Source organism: Halichoerus grypus, chromosome 3, assembly GCF_964656455.1.
Source record: "Halichoerus grypus chromosome 3, mHalGry1.hap1.1, whole genome shotgun sequence".
In the NCBI taxonomy this organism is placed as follows: Eukaryota; Metazoa; Chordata; class Mammalia; order Carnivora; family Phocidae; genus Halichoerus; species Halichoerus grypus.
In genome coordinates this window covers 8,859,127-8,874,368 of record NC_135714.1, presented here as the reverse complement: position 1 = coordinate 8,874,368, position 15,242 = coordinate 8,859,127, and positions in this window count along the sequence as shown.

Here is a 15,242-nt window from a genome sequence, read left to right as displayed (position 1 = left end):
GAGATGGAATATCAGTTTTTTCCTGGCTTTGCGTGCAAACTGAAACATCAGCTCTCCTTGGGTCTCGAGGCTGCCAGCGTTCAGACTGGAACTTACACCATTCACTCTCCTGGGCCTCCAGCATGCCAACCAACTGCAGGTCTTGGGACTTCCCTGGCCTCTATAATCATTTAAGCCAATTCCTTACCATTAATCTCTCTCTCTTTCTCTTTATCCATGAATTTACTGATGGAGATATATATTTTATTGTTTTCTGGAGACCCTAAATAATACACTAACATTCTCTCCCTCTCTCTGTATATATAATACAACACACATATATGTGTAACATGTATATGTATGTATATATGGACATGTATATGCATACACAATTGTATATGTAAATGTATACATAGACACAACCAAATATATAGACAATTACATTATTGTATGTAATTGTATAGACAATTGTATACTTATATAATTGTATGTTATTACATATATGTAATTGTGATCTGTGGGACACAAATATTAAGTGATGCAGTAAGATATTCAGTTGAAATACAGAGAGAGAAAAGAAAGAAAATTTTTTGAAGAAATAAGGATCAACATAAATGATAAAGGGAAATCTTAAAACATCCCGGGAAAGCAGAGATACATTTTAAACAGAGAAACAAAGATAAGGAGTAGAGCAGACTTCTTACTTCTTTGTCCTATTTCTCTTTCTGATTCAGGCTAGAAAAGGAGACTCTATTTATTAAATCTCCTTAGATCTGACTAACTTAAATGTCAGTGTAAAATACAAGGCATACTAGTGAAATAGTAAAAACTTTAAAAACTAGAGTTTGCATAAGTTCCCTCCCTTATTGATGTTCATTCTGCTTATTGTGACACCAGGAAGTTTTTGCTGGCCTAGTTCAGTGGGTTTTCAGTTTATATGATCTAGTTTATGTAAGCCAATCATCACATGATGAATCAATGGCTTAGAAAGTTCAACAAAGAAGCGGGTAGAGCTAACATTTCTCTTCTTTCTAATACAAGTTCATATTTAGCTTAAATGCATATTTAAAATCATAATGATATAATTTTATATAAAAAGTGAACTAAGAGTGTTAAAAAAGACTACTGGAAGTATGATTGCTACCCATCTTTCCTGACAAGGAATTCTTTTCATTGTTTAAATCATGGTTAGAGTTACTTAATGATTATGAATCTGTATGAAATTTGTGTATATATATATTATTCCCATACATGTATCGGGTGGGGCTACAACTAAAAGGAGTTGTTGGCTAGTGGCTTCAGTTACTCTTGTGAGATCAGAGAGCACTGGGTTCAAATCGAGCTTCTGCCACATACTAGTTGAAAAATGTTTTGCAAGTCCCTTAAAATGTTATGCTTATTTTCTGATCTCTATGTAAGGAATAATAAAACACCATTAACAGAGTTTACTAATCAGTTAAGACTATGTAAACATGTTACTTAGCACGCTCTCTGGCTCCCAGTGCTCAGCGGGTACCACTTTTCATTGGTAATGGTGGTAATATACCTTTTTCTACTGAATACAAGATACAGTCTCTCATAATGTTCTTTTCCACTTAAGAACATCTAGACCATTTCCAAGTCAATAAAAGAATAATAAACCATATCTTTACATGAATGAAGATAACTTCATTGTTTGGATTTACCATAAATCAATTGATTAATTCCCTGTTATATGATATTTAGATTGTTTTTAAGAGTTTAAAATATAAGAATAAAGTTTTATAAATATCCATATTCTTACATTCTGATATTTTTGGCCAATTGTTTGAGGCAGCTCAGACACTGGGTAGTCTAAACAACAGACATTTCTTTCTCACAGCTCTGGAGGCTGGAAGTCCAAGATCGAAGTTCTGGCTGATTTGGTTCCTGGTGAGAGCTCTCTTCTTGGTTTGTAGATGGCCACCTTCTTGCTGTGTGCTCACCTGGCAGAGAGAGCTGTGCTGTCTCTTCCTTTTCTTATAAGGACACAAATTCCATCATAAGTGCCTTATGGCCATGACTTCATCTAAACCTAATTATCTTCTAAAAACCCCATATCCAAATACTATTAAGTTGGTGATTAGGGCTTCAACTTATGAATTTTGGGGGGACAAAATTCAGTTCATTACACCAGTTGTTTATTCAGTATAAATACTTAGATTTTCCATGTTTTACTAGTATGAATATGTAAGAAAATATCAGAAATCTACCCTCTGAGAAAGTTGTACTGTTACTCTAATACATTTGCTTATGAAAGTATCTGTTTTTCCAGTGTTAAATATCATTGACCATTCTTCACCAATATATTAAAATAGCATGATAACTTCTTACTGCATTTTTAAAAATTTGCACTGGTAACTAATGGGATAAAAAACAATTATGCTCATTATTTACTTACATTACTCCATTGACTAATTATACACTCTGTCTATTTTAATTGCTTTTAAATTTCTTTGTTTTAGATTTTAAGCTCTCCTGTGTCTTATTTATCAAACCTTTTCTATCACATGTTGAATTATTTTTTAATAATTTTGTGCACCGTATTTTCATTTGATGATAGCTTACCATAACTTATCCATAGTTTTTGTTTTGTTTTGTTTTAATGTGAAAAAATCAACCAACCCCATTGTGAAGCTTCTATGACTGAAATTTCAATCCTATCAGCAAGTGATGCAGGTGAAATTTGAACCCTGGTGTTCCAATTATGGATATTTTACCCTCAATTCTCATGTCTTAACACTATGTGACTCTAGGTAAGTAGCTTAGGGGTAGTAGGGGGGGTCCAATGGCAATACGTATTTTACAGGGATTGTGAAAGATAGCAAATGCAAAATGTAAAGCACTGAACACGTGGTACGTACTGAAAAAAAATGTCAGTTTCCTCATTAGAAAGCATAAATTAGCTCTTTGTAATTGGAAAGAGCATGCTGCTACCCAGTATACCTTCCACTATTTTGTAATCTGAAATTTCAATTAGGATGCCTCACACTTCTTTCTTCTTCCCTCTACATCTGAAGGACCTGATGACAAGGTAGGAGGAATGCAAAAAATGAACCATTTAAAAAAAAAATCTCTAAGTGCTTGGAGGACCGTTTCTCCATTTGGTGAAGGAAAAGCCCTTCATTAGCGGCAGATAATAGCATTTTTCAGAACGCATTTCACACTAACGGGCCCTAAAAAGCAAGCTCTTGTATATGCAGTCATATTACCTGAGCCAACACTCAGCCTCCTGCAAAGCTGGATGTTTTACATACTCAAGGAAGCACCAAGCCCGAGCAGTTCTGACTGCCAGTGGAAAAACAGGCTCTAAGCAGTTCCCGGGAACTAAAACAGTAACGTGGAAAGGGACAGTGGAACAATTCATTCCCCAAATTTACAAAAGAGCCCTTGGTGGGGAGGGAGGCAAAATGCTTGCTTTCATTAAACAGTTGCCATTAAAAATGAAATTTATATTTTACTTTAAAAAAATCATGGCATTCCAAGCTGAAGGATGTGACATTTGGCCACACACCTTTAGTTGTACAAATAAACACATTAATCTCAATGGAACTGTAGATTTGCTTTTTTTGTATTAGTGCCAACCTCAGAATGTGCTCTGATTGCCTGGTTTTAAAGAAAACAGGATGTTAAAATTGAGTGAGGTGAGGCTTGCATGTTAATGTAATTCTTTGGAGTTAATGTTAGAAAATTGCTCTTCTATTTAAGGCAGGACCTGATGGGAGTGTTTCTTGTAGTTTTCCATAAGGTTGTTTTATAAGTAAAACTTGACAAGAGACCTTGATATTCTTTGTGGGAACAGTTGCAACTTATACCTGGTTCCTGTTATATGATGCTGTGAATACTATGTTATATGCCACTGAAATTGCAGGTGGGAAAATGTTATTTTCCTCTAGGCTGGGGACAGATTTTTCTAAGAAGGATAAGTCACTCCTGATGTCAGCCTGTTGGGGAGACTGTTGTTTCTCATTGTGGAACCCAGAACTAACAAAGAGCTCTAGGTAGGGGTGACATTTGTGGTCTTGATGAGGAAGAGGCATGATGACCAGGAGAACAATGAGGACAGATGTTAGGATGGAGCTAATGTTGAAGAAGAGCTGCGAGGTTGGGAAGTCGCCCTCCAATACGTGTGCCCAACAGGATTCCTGATTCTGGTAATATCCCCATTAATGTATAGAAGACAGCAAGTGACCTCTGGGAACTTGAAAAAGTCATACTTTTAAATTATGTTGCTTATAGTCAATTATAATGACACTGAAATGGCATATCCAAGCCCATGCTGCTTAGGTGAAAACTACTGAATCAGCAAATCTTGACTCCTTGACCCATCACTATTCCTTCCAGAAAATATTGACTTTCCTATTATTTCCTTTGCCACATGGCCAAAGTTCAACTTCCCAGCATGATTTTTCTTTTCTTCCCAACAAGAAAGGACGTCATCATGGTTGATTAGTATTCAATGAGTGTGCCCTTGGTTTCAAACCCACTCCCTTGTTTTTCAGAACTACGCAAGGAAAGATGGTAGCATTGACAAACTGAGTTTGACACTAAAATAAGGCTCATCTATCAGGCTTTCAGTGTAGGCAGAACAACAGAGGTGGGGTGAAGAGGCAGAGTCAGCAAACACCCCTGGGGACTGGAGCCGGAACTGTCCTTCAGAAACAGTACACACATTCTCTACTGAAATTTGGGGCTGAAGAGGAACTAAAGGAACCAACATGTCTTCTCTAGGTCCAGTGGTTCCTCTTGCAAAAGGGGGCAGAAAAGGCAGGAAAGGGATGAGGGCAGGGTCACAGATGAGGGAAAAATGCAATGCAAGGAAAATGACACATTGTGATGAAACACTGGTCCTTCAACATCCCAGTAAATTATTGGTCCTAACTGAACCCCAGTTTCTTAATCAATAAATTGGGGTTAAGAATAATACCTTAGAGTTGTTATAGCTATCAAATGAATTCAACCAGAAGTCATACAGCCCATGGCCAAATCTAGCCACTGCCTTCTTTTGTAAATAAAGTTTTATTAGAATATAGCTATGCTCACTTGTTTACATGTTATCTATGGCTACGACAACCAAATTGGGAAGTTGTGGTGGAGACTGACCCCGTGGCCTGCAAATACTGAAATATTTACTCTCTGGCTCTTTACAGAAAATATTTGCCAGCACTTGAACTAGACTATGTACACTAAACTAAATAAAATACCCATTATCCTGGCACATTAGTGGCACTTACTTTTGAGCAACAATTTTAATATATATATATGTATATATATATATTAAAGATTGTATTTATTCATTTGACAGAGAGAGAGAGAGAACACAAGCAGGGGGAAGGGCAGAGGGAGAGGGAGAAGCAGACTCCCCGCTGAGCAGGGATACCTAGGTGGGGCTCCATCCCAGGACCCTGGGACCATGATCTGAGCTGAAGGCAGATTCTTAAAGGACTGAGCCACCTAGTCACCCCAACAATTATTAATACTGTTATTACTATTATTACCTATAAATAAAGACTAACCAGGTGATGAAAGCAAATGTTATTGTGTTAATTGTTGGCTTAAATTCTAAATCCTAAATCTCAGAGACCTTGATTAGCTTTGCATCTTTGTGCTTAATCCATGACTCATTTAAGTGTATGGACTAATAATGTTCTTTATTACTATCTAACATGCAACCCTTTCTTTCTATTAGTTTCCCACTTTCAGGAGCAGTTCTAACTATGTATATTCACTAATATTAATATTCAAAATATTCTATCCTTAATGAATATTAATATTAATATTCAAAATATTCTATTCTTAATGAATATTAATATTAATGTCTTTAGGAATATCATTTCTTCTTTCAGCACAAGGTCCGCATTTGAGGCCAGTCTGAAAAACATTTTTCTCTATTTTTTACCCTGTTCTTTCTTGCCCAAATTTTAGAATGATTGATGCCTAAGGGGTAGCTTCATGTCTCAATCTCCTCGTCACATATTAGTTAGTTTTTTTTCTTTAAATATTAGTAGATTGACTGCATTGAGATAAGACGGTAATAAGTAAGAACCACAAAAAGGAAGAAATGTTTGACAATTTTTATAATTTCTATATCTTCTTCCCCCCGCTTTTTACCTTATGTACCAAAATTGTACACCAGGACACCACTGAGTGACCTCAAGGATTCTACTGGATCTTTGTCCCATACTTTCTCCTCCCTAGTGATGGAGTTCCAAGATGCAGTGGGCTTGATCTGCTCAAGAACGAACCCTGAGGAAGTACACAGCAAATAAGAGCTGTGGAAAGCCTGGGGATTTGGAAGTCCAACTTCTCTTATGTCAGAGATGCGGAAACTGAGGTTGAGTGAGTCACCAACCTGCCTTAAGCCACAAGGTAGAGGATGCAGACAATTTCAAACTCTGTTCTTTATAGATGGTTAGCAACTATACTATTCCGTTTCATATGAAAGTTACTATGCTACATTTGGTGTAAATTTTTATGACTAAAGGCATTTCCAATAAAGCCTTACCTTTATTTTTATGCACCAACATTTTAGAGAAGAATGATGTTTATTCATGTCACAGATAGCAAGCGATGACCAGAAGGCGGGGGCACAAGAATAAGCAAACCTGACAAAAGCATCTGCCCTTATGGAGCTTACATTTTAAACAGCGGAGTTAGGAAAATAACAAATAAATGAATTAAATGTGCAGTATGTCTGATAGTGATGAAATTCTGTGATAAAAAGTAAAGCTGGGAAGGGGGAAGGAGCTGCTGGGTCAAAGGTACCTTTCAAAATTAAATAGAGTGGTAGGGCAGAGGCTGGGAGGTGCTTCAGCAAAGGCCTTCAGGGAGGGGTGAGGGGGTGGCGCTGATTGAGGGAATGAGATTTCCAGGCCAGGGAAGCATTGGAGAAAGGACCCTGGGGCAGGAGGCTTTCTGGTGCTTGAATATGTGGCTGGATTAGAATGAATGAGAGGGTAGCCCAGTTAGCGAAGAGAAGGATGTAGGGAGAGGCTTGCAGTGTCCTGTAAGACATTTTTAGTTGGATTTTATTTTGAGTGAAATGGAAGTCATTACAGGTTTTGCAAAAGCAAGTGGTCTGACTCAAATTGGCTGCTATTTGAGAATAAATTTAAAAGCAAAAATGTAGAGCATGCTGTTCTGTTACAGGAAGACAAAAAGTTCAAAACTCCTACCTGGTCTAAAACACTTCCCACAGTCCGATTCCTTCCATACATTCCAAGTGACCCTTTCCCCAGACACATCTCCTTTGAACTCCCCCCAAGAGCACCCTGCCAAACTGGTGCTCCCTCTGCCCTGTCTTGTTTCTTCGTCTTCTCAGCAAATCCAATGTCTACACAGCTGTCAAGATTCAGCTCAATGAGTCCTGACTCTTTTGCTAGAAGATCTTTTTTAGCTCTGTTAGCTTTGGTCACTTTTTCCCAAGGGCTCCGGCAGCACTGTGTGCATCCCTTAACCCCAAGACTTGGTTCTGTGAATTGTTCTTTTTTTTTTTTTTTTTAAGATTTTATTTATTTATTTATTTGACAGAGAGAGATACAGCGAGAGAGGGAACACAAGCAGGGGGAGTGGAGGAGGGAGAAGCAGGCTTCCCGTCGAGCAGGGAGCCCGATATGGGGCTCAGTCCCAGGATCCCGGGATCATGACCCGAGCCGAAGGCAGACGCTTAACGACTGAGCCACCCAGGGACCCCCCATGAATTGTTCTTATTTATTCCTATGTCTGCTGCTGCAGTTGGACTTTGAGCATATAGACAACCAGCTTCAGGCTTGGGGTCAGTGTTTAGTATCTCTGTAGTAAATAAATAAATAAATAAATAAATAAACAAATGAAAGAGAGAATGAACCAATATGTTCTTCTAGATCTGCTGTACAATATGGTTCTTATAGTTAAAAGTATGGAACTGTGCACTTAAAAATTTGTTCCAAGGGTAGATGTCATGTTAAGTGTTCTTAACACACACACATACACACACACACACACACACACACACACACAAATGGATACAGGGAAATGAAGGTATTGGATAGGTCTATTGTCTTGATTCTGGTGAATGTATCATGAGTGTTTGCGTACATCCAAACTCATCAAACTGTACACATCAAATATGTGCAATTCTTTGTATATCAATTATGCTTCAATAAAGCTGTCAAAAATAAAAAAAAATAATGAATGAATGAAGCTAAAGTATGCTCTTTTCAGCCATCATATTCCCTATCTCCATGACACTGTGTATTCCTAACTCCCAGCATGGCATGTTCTCCAGGCTCCCTCTTTTTTCTTTCATCTACCTCCCTTCTCAACAGCCTTTACTAGGGAGACTCAGTCAATGAGCAAGTGTTTTGCCGACAGTAAAATGTTTTCCAGAGGCACAAAGGACATAGATCTCATGTGGGAGAGCTGTTTATGTTACCAATACAGAATGTGTTTCTTCTTGAAGAAGCCTGAGCATCTTTGATGAGCTCTATGTACATACATTTTTATGTCACCTGAGAGTCTTTTCATTTTTTATATGACATTAGTTCCTAAGGTACCGTTTTTAACTCCATCAAGGGGAGTCGAGAGAGATAAAGAAAAATAAAGATGCATCAAGATGCATCAGCTCACAGAGTTTTGCTGCACTGGGCCATTAATTACAAGCAGTGCAATTTGGTGAGTTTGGACAAAATGCAAGGACCCATGACACTGTTACCACCATAAAGTGACTTCAATAAAACTGTTTAAGAAAAAAAAAATGAAAAAATTACAGTCTGTGCAAATGTCCCTTTCTCCCTCTGTCTCAACCAAAGTCATCTTCACCCAAACTATACAATACTATTTTTGTGGAATTTTCTGAATACCATGAGGTCATGAGACCATAGAAGAGCAAGACTAAAATTACATGAAGAGTAGAGGGGGGAAAGAAAGAAATAAAAGGTTATTTTATTTGTTAAAGGTCAGTCTAGTGGGGCCCCACACATTGATTTTCTTAGCTGCTACAGTTAAACAAGTCTCAAAAATAAATGTATTATAGGCAATGGTATGTTTGCAACTGTCGAGCTGAGCTTTAATTTGAGAATGCAATCAATAAGCCTTTGTGTTTCCATAACAGAACATGAGCAGAAAATCTGTGATGGGGGCATATGTGTTTGTACAGTTGCTGATATATCAGACCGATGACTGCTTTGACAAATGATACCCTGCTTCCAATCAATAACTCATAAGCCACAATTTACTTTTTCTTTACCTTGAACTACAACCGAAAGGAGGCAAACATCACTATAATTTCCACTTAAAACATGGGCAAGAGTTGATTGTGTGCGTGCATATATGTGTGCGTATGGCCCAAAGGGCACACCAGGACCACCAAGAGCAGTAAATTCTTCCATTGGAAACTGTGTGACAACTCATGATTGTGGTAGGAGGAAATACCACTAAAGAAATTTGGAAATATGCATCAGGTTCTCAAGTATGTACTGTGACTCAGAATTCCATTTTGTCTGAGTCTGTTCTATGGAAATAACTCATTGATTATAGGAAGGGCAGAAAATATACAAAGCTGCTTATTGTAGCATTACTTAAAATAGGGAAAAATAAAAGCAATAGTCATGGTGAGTATCTCAAGTTGGGTAGAACACAGCCAGTATGCCATGAGAAAATGTTAAAAGAAAAAAAGGAAAGGGAACTTGGACACTTGGTATTATTTCAGATATGCAGAAAAATATACATAGTACAAATGTGGGTCATAAATACGCTAACACATGTCTAGTGATGGTTCTAAGGTTTTGGGACTACAAAGGATTTTTCCCCTTATCACTATGTATTTTCCAAATTTATTATAATGACTAGAACTATTCTTTTTCTACATATATATGATTTATGGAGATATAATTGACATATAACATGATATTAGATTTAGGTGTACAACATAATGATTAAATATTTGTATATATTGCAAAATGGTCTCCAAAAGAAGTCTCATTAACATCCATCACTACACAGTTAAAATTTTTTTCTTGTTGTGAGAGCTTTTAAGTTCTACTCTTTTAGCAACTTTCAAATATACAATACAGTATAATGAACTGTAATCACAATGCTATATATTCATTCCCAGGACTTATTTATTTTGTACCTGTAAAGGTGTGCATTATTCTTAAAATGGAAAGTTTTACTAAATGACTTGACTTCATAAAACACTGACATCAAAGGAGGAAACCACAAAGGAAAGGATAATAATTTACCTTCTAAACATTGACAAGGGCAATTTCCTATGTTTCGTTATATATAAAAAAAAATAAAAAATAAATAAATAAAAGTAAAAGTCAAAGGACAAACTGGAGGTGGGAAAGGGAACATAGATATTAATTTTGTTAATACTGAAACATTTTAAAATATTAAAAGCAAATATTCTTAATATATAAAATATATAACAGTTTATTATATATTAAGATTTTATGTGATTATATGTAATTATAAATTATTATAATATATATGCATGATTATATAATTATATAAATATATAGCTATATACATAATATGTAATATATTAACATTCTTAATATATCAGACCAGTAAAATGACAAATTAGTACAGGAATTAAACATAAGTTTCCAAAAGAAGAAACACAAATATTTATATATACGATATGTATGATATATATAAGATAAATATACATATAAATGTTCAAGATCAATAAAATTATAGAAATTCTTACCAAACAAAAATGGCTACTATGATTTGCCTATCAAATTAGCAAATATATATACATATATATATATATATATTTTTTTTAAAGATTTGTTTATTTATTTGAGAGAGAGAGAGAGCTCCAGTGAGTGCAGTTGGGGGGCAGTGCACAGAGGGAGAGGGAGAGAGCATCTCAAACAGGCTCCATGCTGACAGAGATCATGACCTGAACTGAAATGAAGAGTCACAGCTCAACTGTGCCACCCAGACACCCCGATTTTTAATTACAATACTCAGAATTGAAAGAGTAGACTTCCAGTGCCTGGCTGATGTCAACTGGTCCACTCATTCTGTCACATGCTCTTCTGTGGTCAGGTGTTGTGTCTAGTGGGATGTCAATAGCTGGTTTCTGAATGGTGGATAATTTTCTGGCAAGGCATAGCCTGGCCTTAAAACCCTAGAGGTCTCCGGGCGCCTGGGTGGCTCAGTTGGTTAAGCGACTGCCTTCGGCTCAGGTCATGATCCTGGAGTCCCTGGATCGAGTCCCGCATCGGGCTCCCTGCTCGGCGGGGAGCCTGCTTCTCCCTCTGACCCTCCCCCCTCTCATGTGCTCTCTCTCTCATTCTCTCTGTCTCAAATAAATAAATAAAAAATCTTTAAAAAAAAAAAAAAAAAAAAAAAAAAAAAAAAAAAAAAACCCTAGAGGTCTCCACTGTGGTTCTCCCATACGGGTTTGCCGAAAACTCCATATGGTATCTTTTCTGATCACAACTGCCTCTAATAGGACAGGGTCTGTTGGATCATATGGACCAAGTGGCAGGGCTTCTTGTGTTGTAAAGTGGACCCCTGTAGAGTCTTTCCTGTTCTGGGTCCCACACAAAGCTGGCAGCCCTCCATGTCATAAGGCAAGTGGTTTGGGACAGCATTCCCAAGTGTGGACATGCTGCCTCAGAAACCCAAAGAAGCTTCTTAGGCACTGGGCTATTCTTCTGGTAGTGGGAGATGTAAGATTTAGCAATTTGTTCTTTGTCTTTACTGTTACGCTAGGACCCAGAATATTTGTTGGGGTTACCTCCCACCATCTGGAATACGTAAATCTTGTCAAAGCTTCCAACATACTTGCCATTTGTTGCTCATCTAGTTCAATTAACATGATGTCATTGACAGAACAATATCTTATTTTTCAGAATGTCAATGTCTCCAGGTCCCTTCAGACTATTATAACAAAGGAGAATTGACATAGTGGGGCAAGAGCACACAAGTGTATTCTTTCCTATCCCTTGTGAATGTGACATACTTCTGATTCTCCTTGTAAGAGATGAGAAAGGAACACATCTCCCTGGTCACCTGAGGTTCATCCTCTCTAGAGGCTCCAGAGAAATTAAAAGACAATGAGATCTAATATACCTTGTGGAATATATCAACACACTGCAGAAAGACCATGAAAGGCTGAGGAGGATTAATAGTCAATTTGAAACAAAATGTAGAAGTAAGGGACCTCCTTGGTGACATATTAATAAATACCCATTTCCTGCAACTAAAGGGTAGATATCAGTGAGCATCAGGCCTAGGACTTAATTATCAGGGCTGCAGAGTTCCAGAGAAGATTAAACTGTCAACCCTAGAAAGTCCAATACCAAGATTAGGACAGAGTGAGACCCAGAATGGGAAACTCTGAGTGAATGCACTGAAGAACTTTAAAACCCAACTTTCTCCTGATCCTTCGGGGCCTGCAGAAATGACCTGCTTCTTCCTATTAATGGTTAGCACTTCCTACTTGCTTAGAGACAGGGCAGAGGTCTCTGCTTTACAGAATAACATTCATCTCCCTTAAGATTTACCTCTACCTTCTCACTTGGCCAACAGACCAATAATTCAGATCAAGTCATTATACAACCTGACCTGGGAAGTGATGAGCCTGGGAAAAAGCAAGGAATAAATTGACTTTTAAAATTAAAGAAACTGACACATTGGAGCTGACATTCACACTCAGAGTGGTTATGACAATTTCACATGGTGAAATAGAAATAGATCTTGGTTTTCATCTTCAGTTTTAAATTGCTGAGCTAATAATATGTCTACTGAGATTTACAAAAGAACAGAAATGCCACTCCCAAAGGTATCAACAGAATAATTTGGAATTTCATGTTCTCTTTTGCTAAGGTTCTTGTCATGATCTGTGATGAAATACATTTTTATTTATGGAGTGTCTGTGCCATAAATCACTAACTGTTGAATACCTAAGGAAATTCAGAACATCAGTGTTAAACTTTTAGTAGGTAATTGTATCATATACAATACAATTCTTGGAACTCAATTACGTATTACTTTTATCTCTAAACACAAAGAGGTTACAGTAAATGCTAAAATAATATAAAACAGATGGGAAAGGAAATTTAGTCAATATTTGTATCGAATCACATTTATTGTGCCTTGAATTATTTTTTATTGTATTTGTGATAGTTTTTCTTACAATGAGATTTTCCATATGTCCTTCATATTTCTGAGTGGCTTCCAGTATCTAGCATCATAACTTTCACATTGAACTTCTGATATTTGTTCCTTGGACTGGATTAGTGACTTGAAGGCCAATTACATAATGTGCTTTGTGAGATGCAAGCTCAGATACATTAATTTATTCATGAAACATGCACTGAATCCTCACTCTATGCAAGAACCCTGCTAAGTACTGGGTACACTGGGTTGACTAAAGCATAATCTCTGCTCCCAAGGGACTCACATCTTTAAATTCCTTCAAATGGAAAGATGCAACAACCAAAATCTATTTGATAGAAAAGGTCTTCTATGAATGCTGGCTCCAGGTGGATAACAATAGCTTAGCTTCCCAATTAAAATCACAGTCTGGTATTAAAATGAGAATTAGATTTCATCATACTCATTGTGACACTCACTTTGCAAAAAACACAAGAAAATTAATAGTATACTTCATTGTAACTTATGTTATTCAGATGTAGATTTTACTAAAATTGTTGAAGAATCTGTTACAGTCTATAGCAGGCTCTTTTGCTTACATTTTGCAATATATTTAGTGTTCTCTTTCATTTGATCTTTTGTGCAAATGGATGGTCACACTACCTGCCTTGTTCCAGTCCTTAGAACATAGCAATGAACAGATATTTCCTGTCTTTGATTTGGAAAATATTAGCCCTCTTTCAAGACCCACCCCAACTGTCAGTTCTTCTGTGATGCTTCCCATGATTCCTCTTAAAAGTATAAACTGCTCCTCTTCTTTTACTGTTACAGTTCTTTTTTTAATTTAATTTAATTTTATTATGTTATGTTAGTCACCATGCAATACATCATTAATTTTTGATGTAGTGATCCACGATTCATTGTTTCTGTATAACACCCAGTGCTCCATGCAGTACATGCCCTCCTTAATACCCATCACCGGGCTAACCCATCCCCCCACCCCCTCCCCTCTAAAACCCTCAGTCTGTTTCTCAGACTCCATAGTCTCTCATGGTACTGTTATGATTCTTGTGTCAGACACAAAGAAGGAAGGGAAACAATTAGGAAGGAAATTATCAGAAATATACCAAAAAGTCCTCTTAAATCATGAGGTGAGCATAGTTCAACATATTACTGAGTTCAGTTTTCCTTATTGGAAGAATGTTTAATTATTTTCAATAATAATTCTTTAATTTGAAGTTTGATTTAAAAGTATACTAGAGAAACATGGATGATATTCTGATGTTTGCTGTGCTATGTGTATTATGTACATATCAAATATTTATAGAAAACATAAAATGTCTGGTGTGCATTCAATGTGATAATGATGTTCAATATTCTTTTTGTTGTTACTGTTGCTATTATTGAAATTTGTGTAGAATATTGAATAAGCACATGCTTGTTGGAGTCCCCCAAATTTTTATTCAAGTCATAACTCATGTTCTCAGTAGACCAAGCCTCAATGATCTCATCCACAAAACAGTAAGAATATTATTTCACTTCATAAATTTATTATAAATATGAAATGGAATAAGGCAAGTAAAAATCCTAAAATAGTGCCTGGCATATAGAAAGCACTCAACAAAGTTGATTTTCATTTTATCAACTAATTATCTTAAAGGAAGGTGAGCAGCTATCTTCTATATAATGTACTTTATGAAGATATTTGCTTTATGGAATTTATGGAGAGATACTTATTCCTTTCTAGACCCCATGTATGCCTTTTAACTTCATCTTCTGCCTTCTATTAAGTTTTTTTGCTAATTAAAAACTGCATACAAATATAATGAGATTTGAAATTGATTATAATGATTGTTATTTTGTAGAAGAGATAATGTGGTTAAGGAAAAGTTGTGTAATCTCTCAAGTCAAATTGTTTGCAAGAAACTTTACTGTGTCCAACAACAATGCTCAAGTATTTTCATAGAAACTCAGAAATACTCAGCACTACACAAGGTAAAGTTCACAATGTCTGGCATCTATTCGAAGTACCAAACATAAAAACAGGCAGGAAAATATAAACTACAATGAGGAGAAAAATCAATCAAAAACTGATACAGATCTGACACAGATGGAAATCAGATATTAGCAGACAAGAACACAAAAAC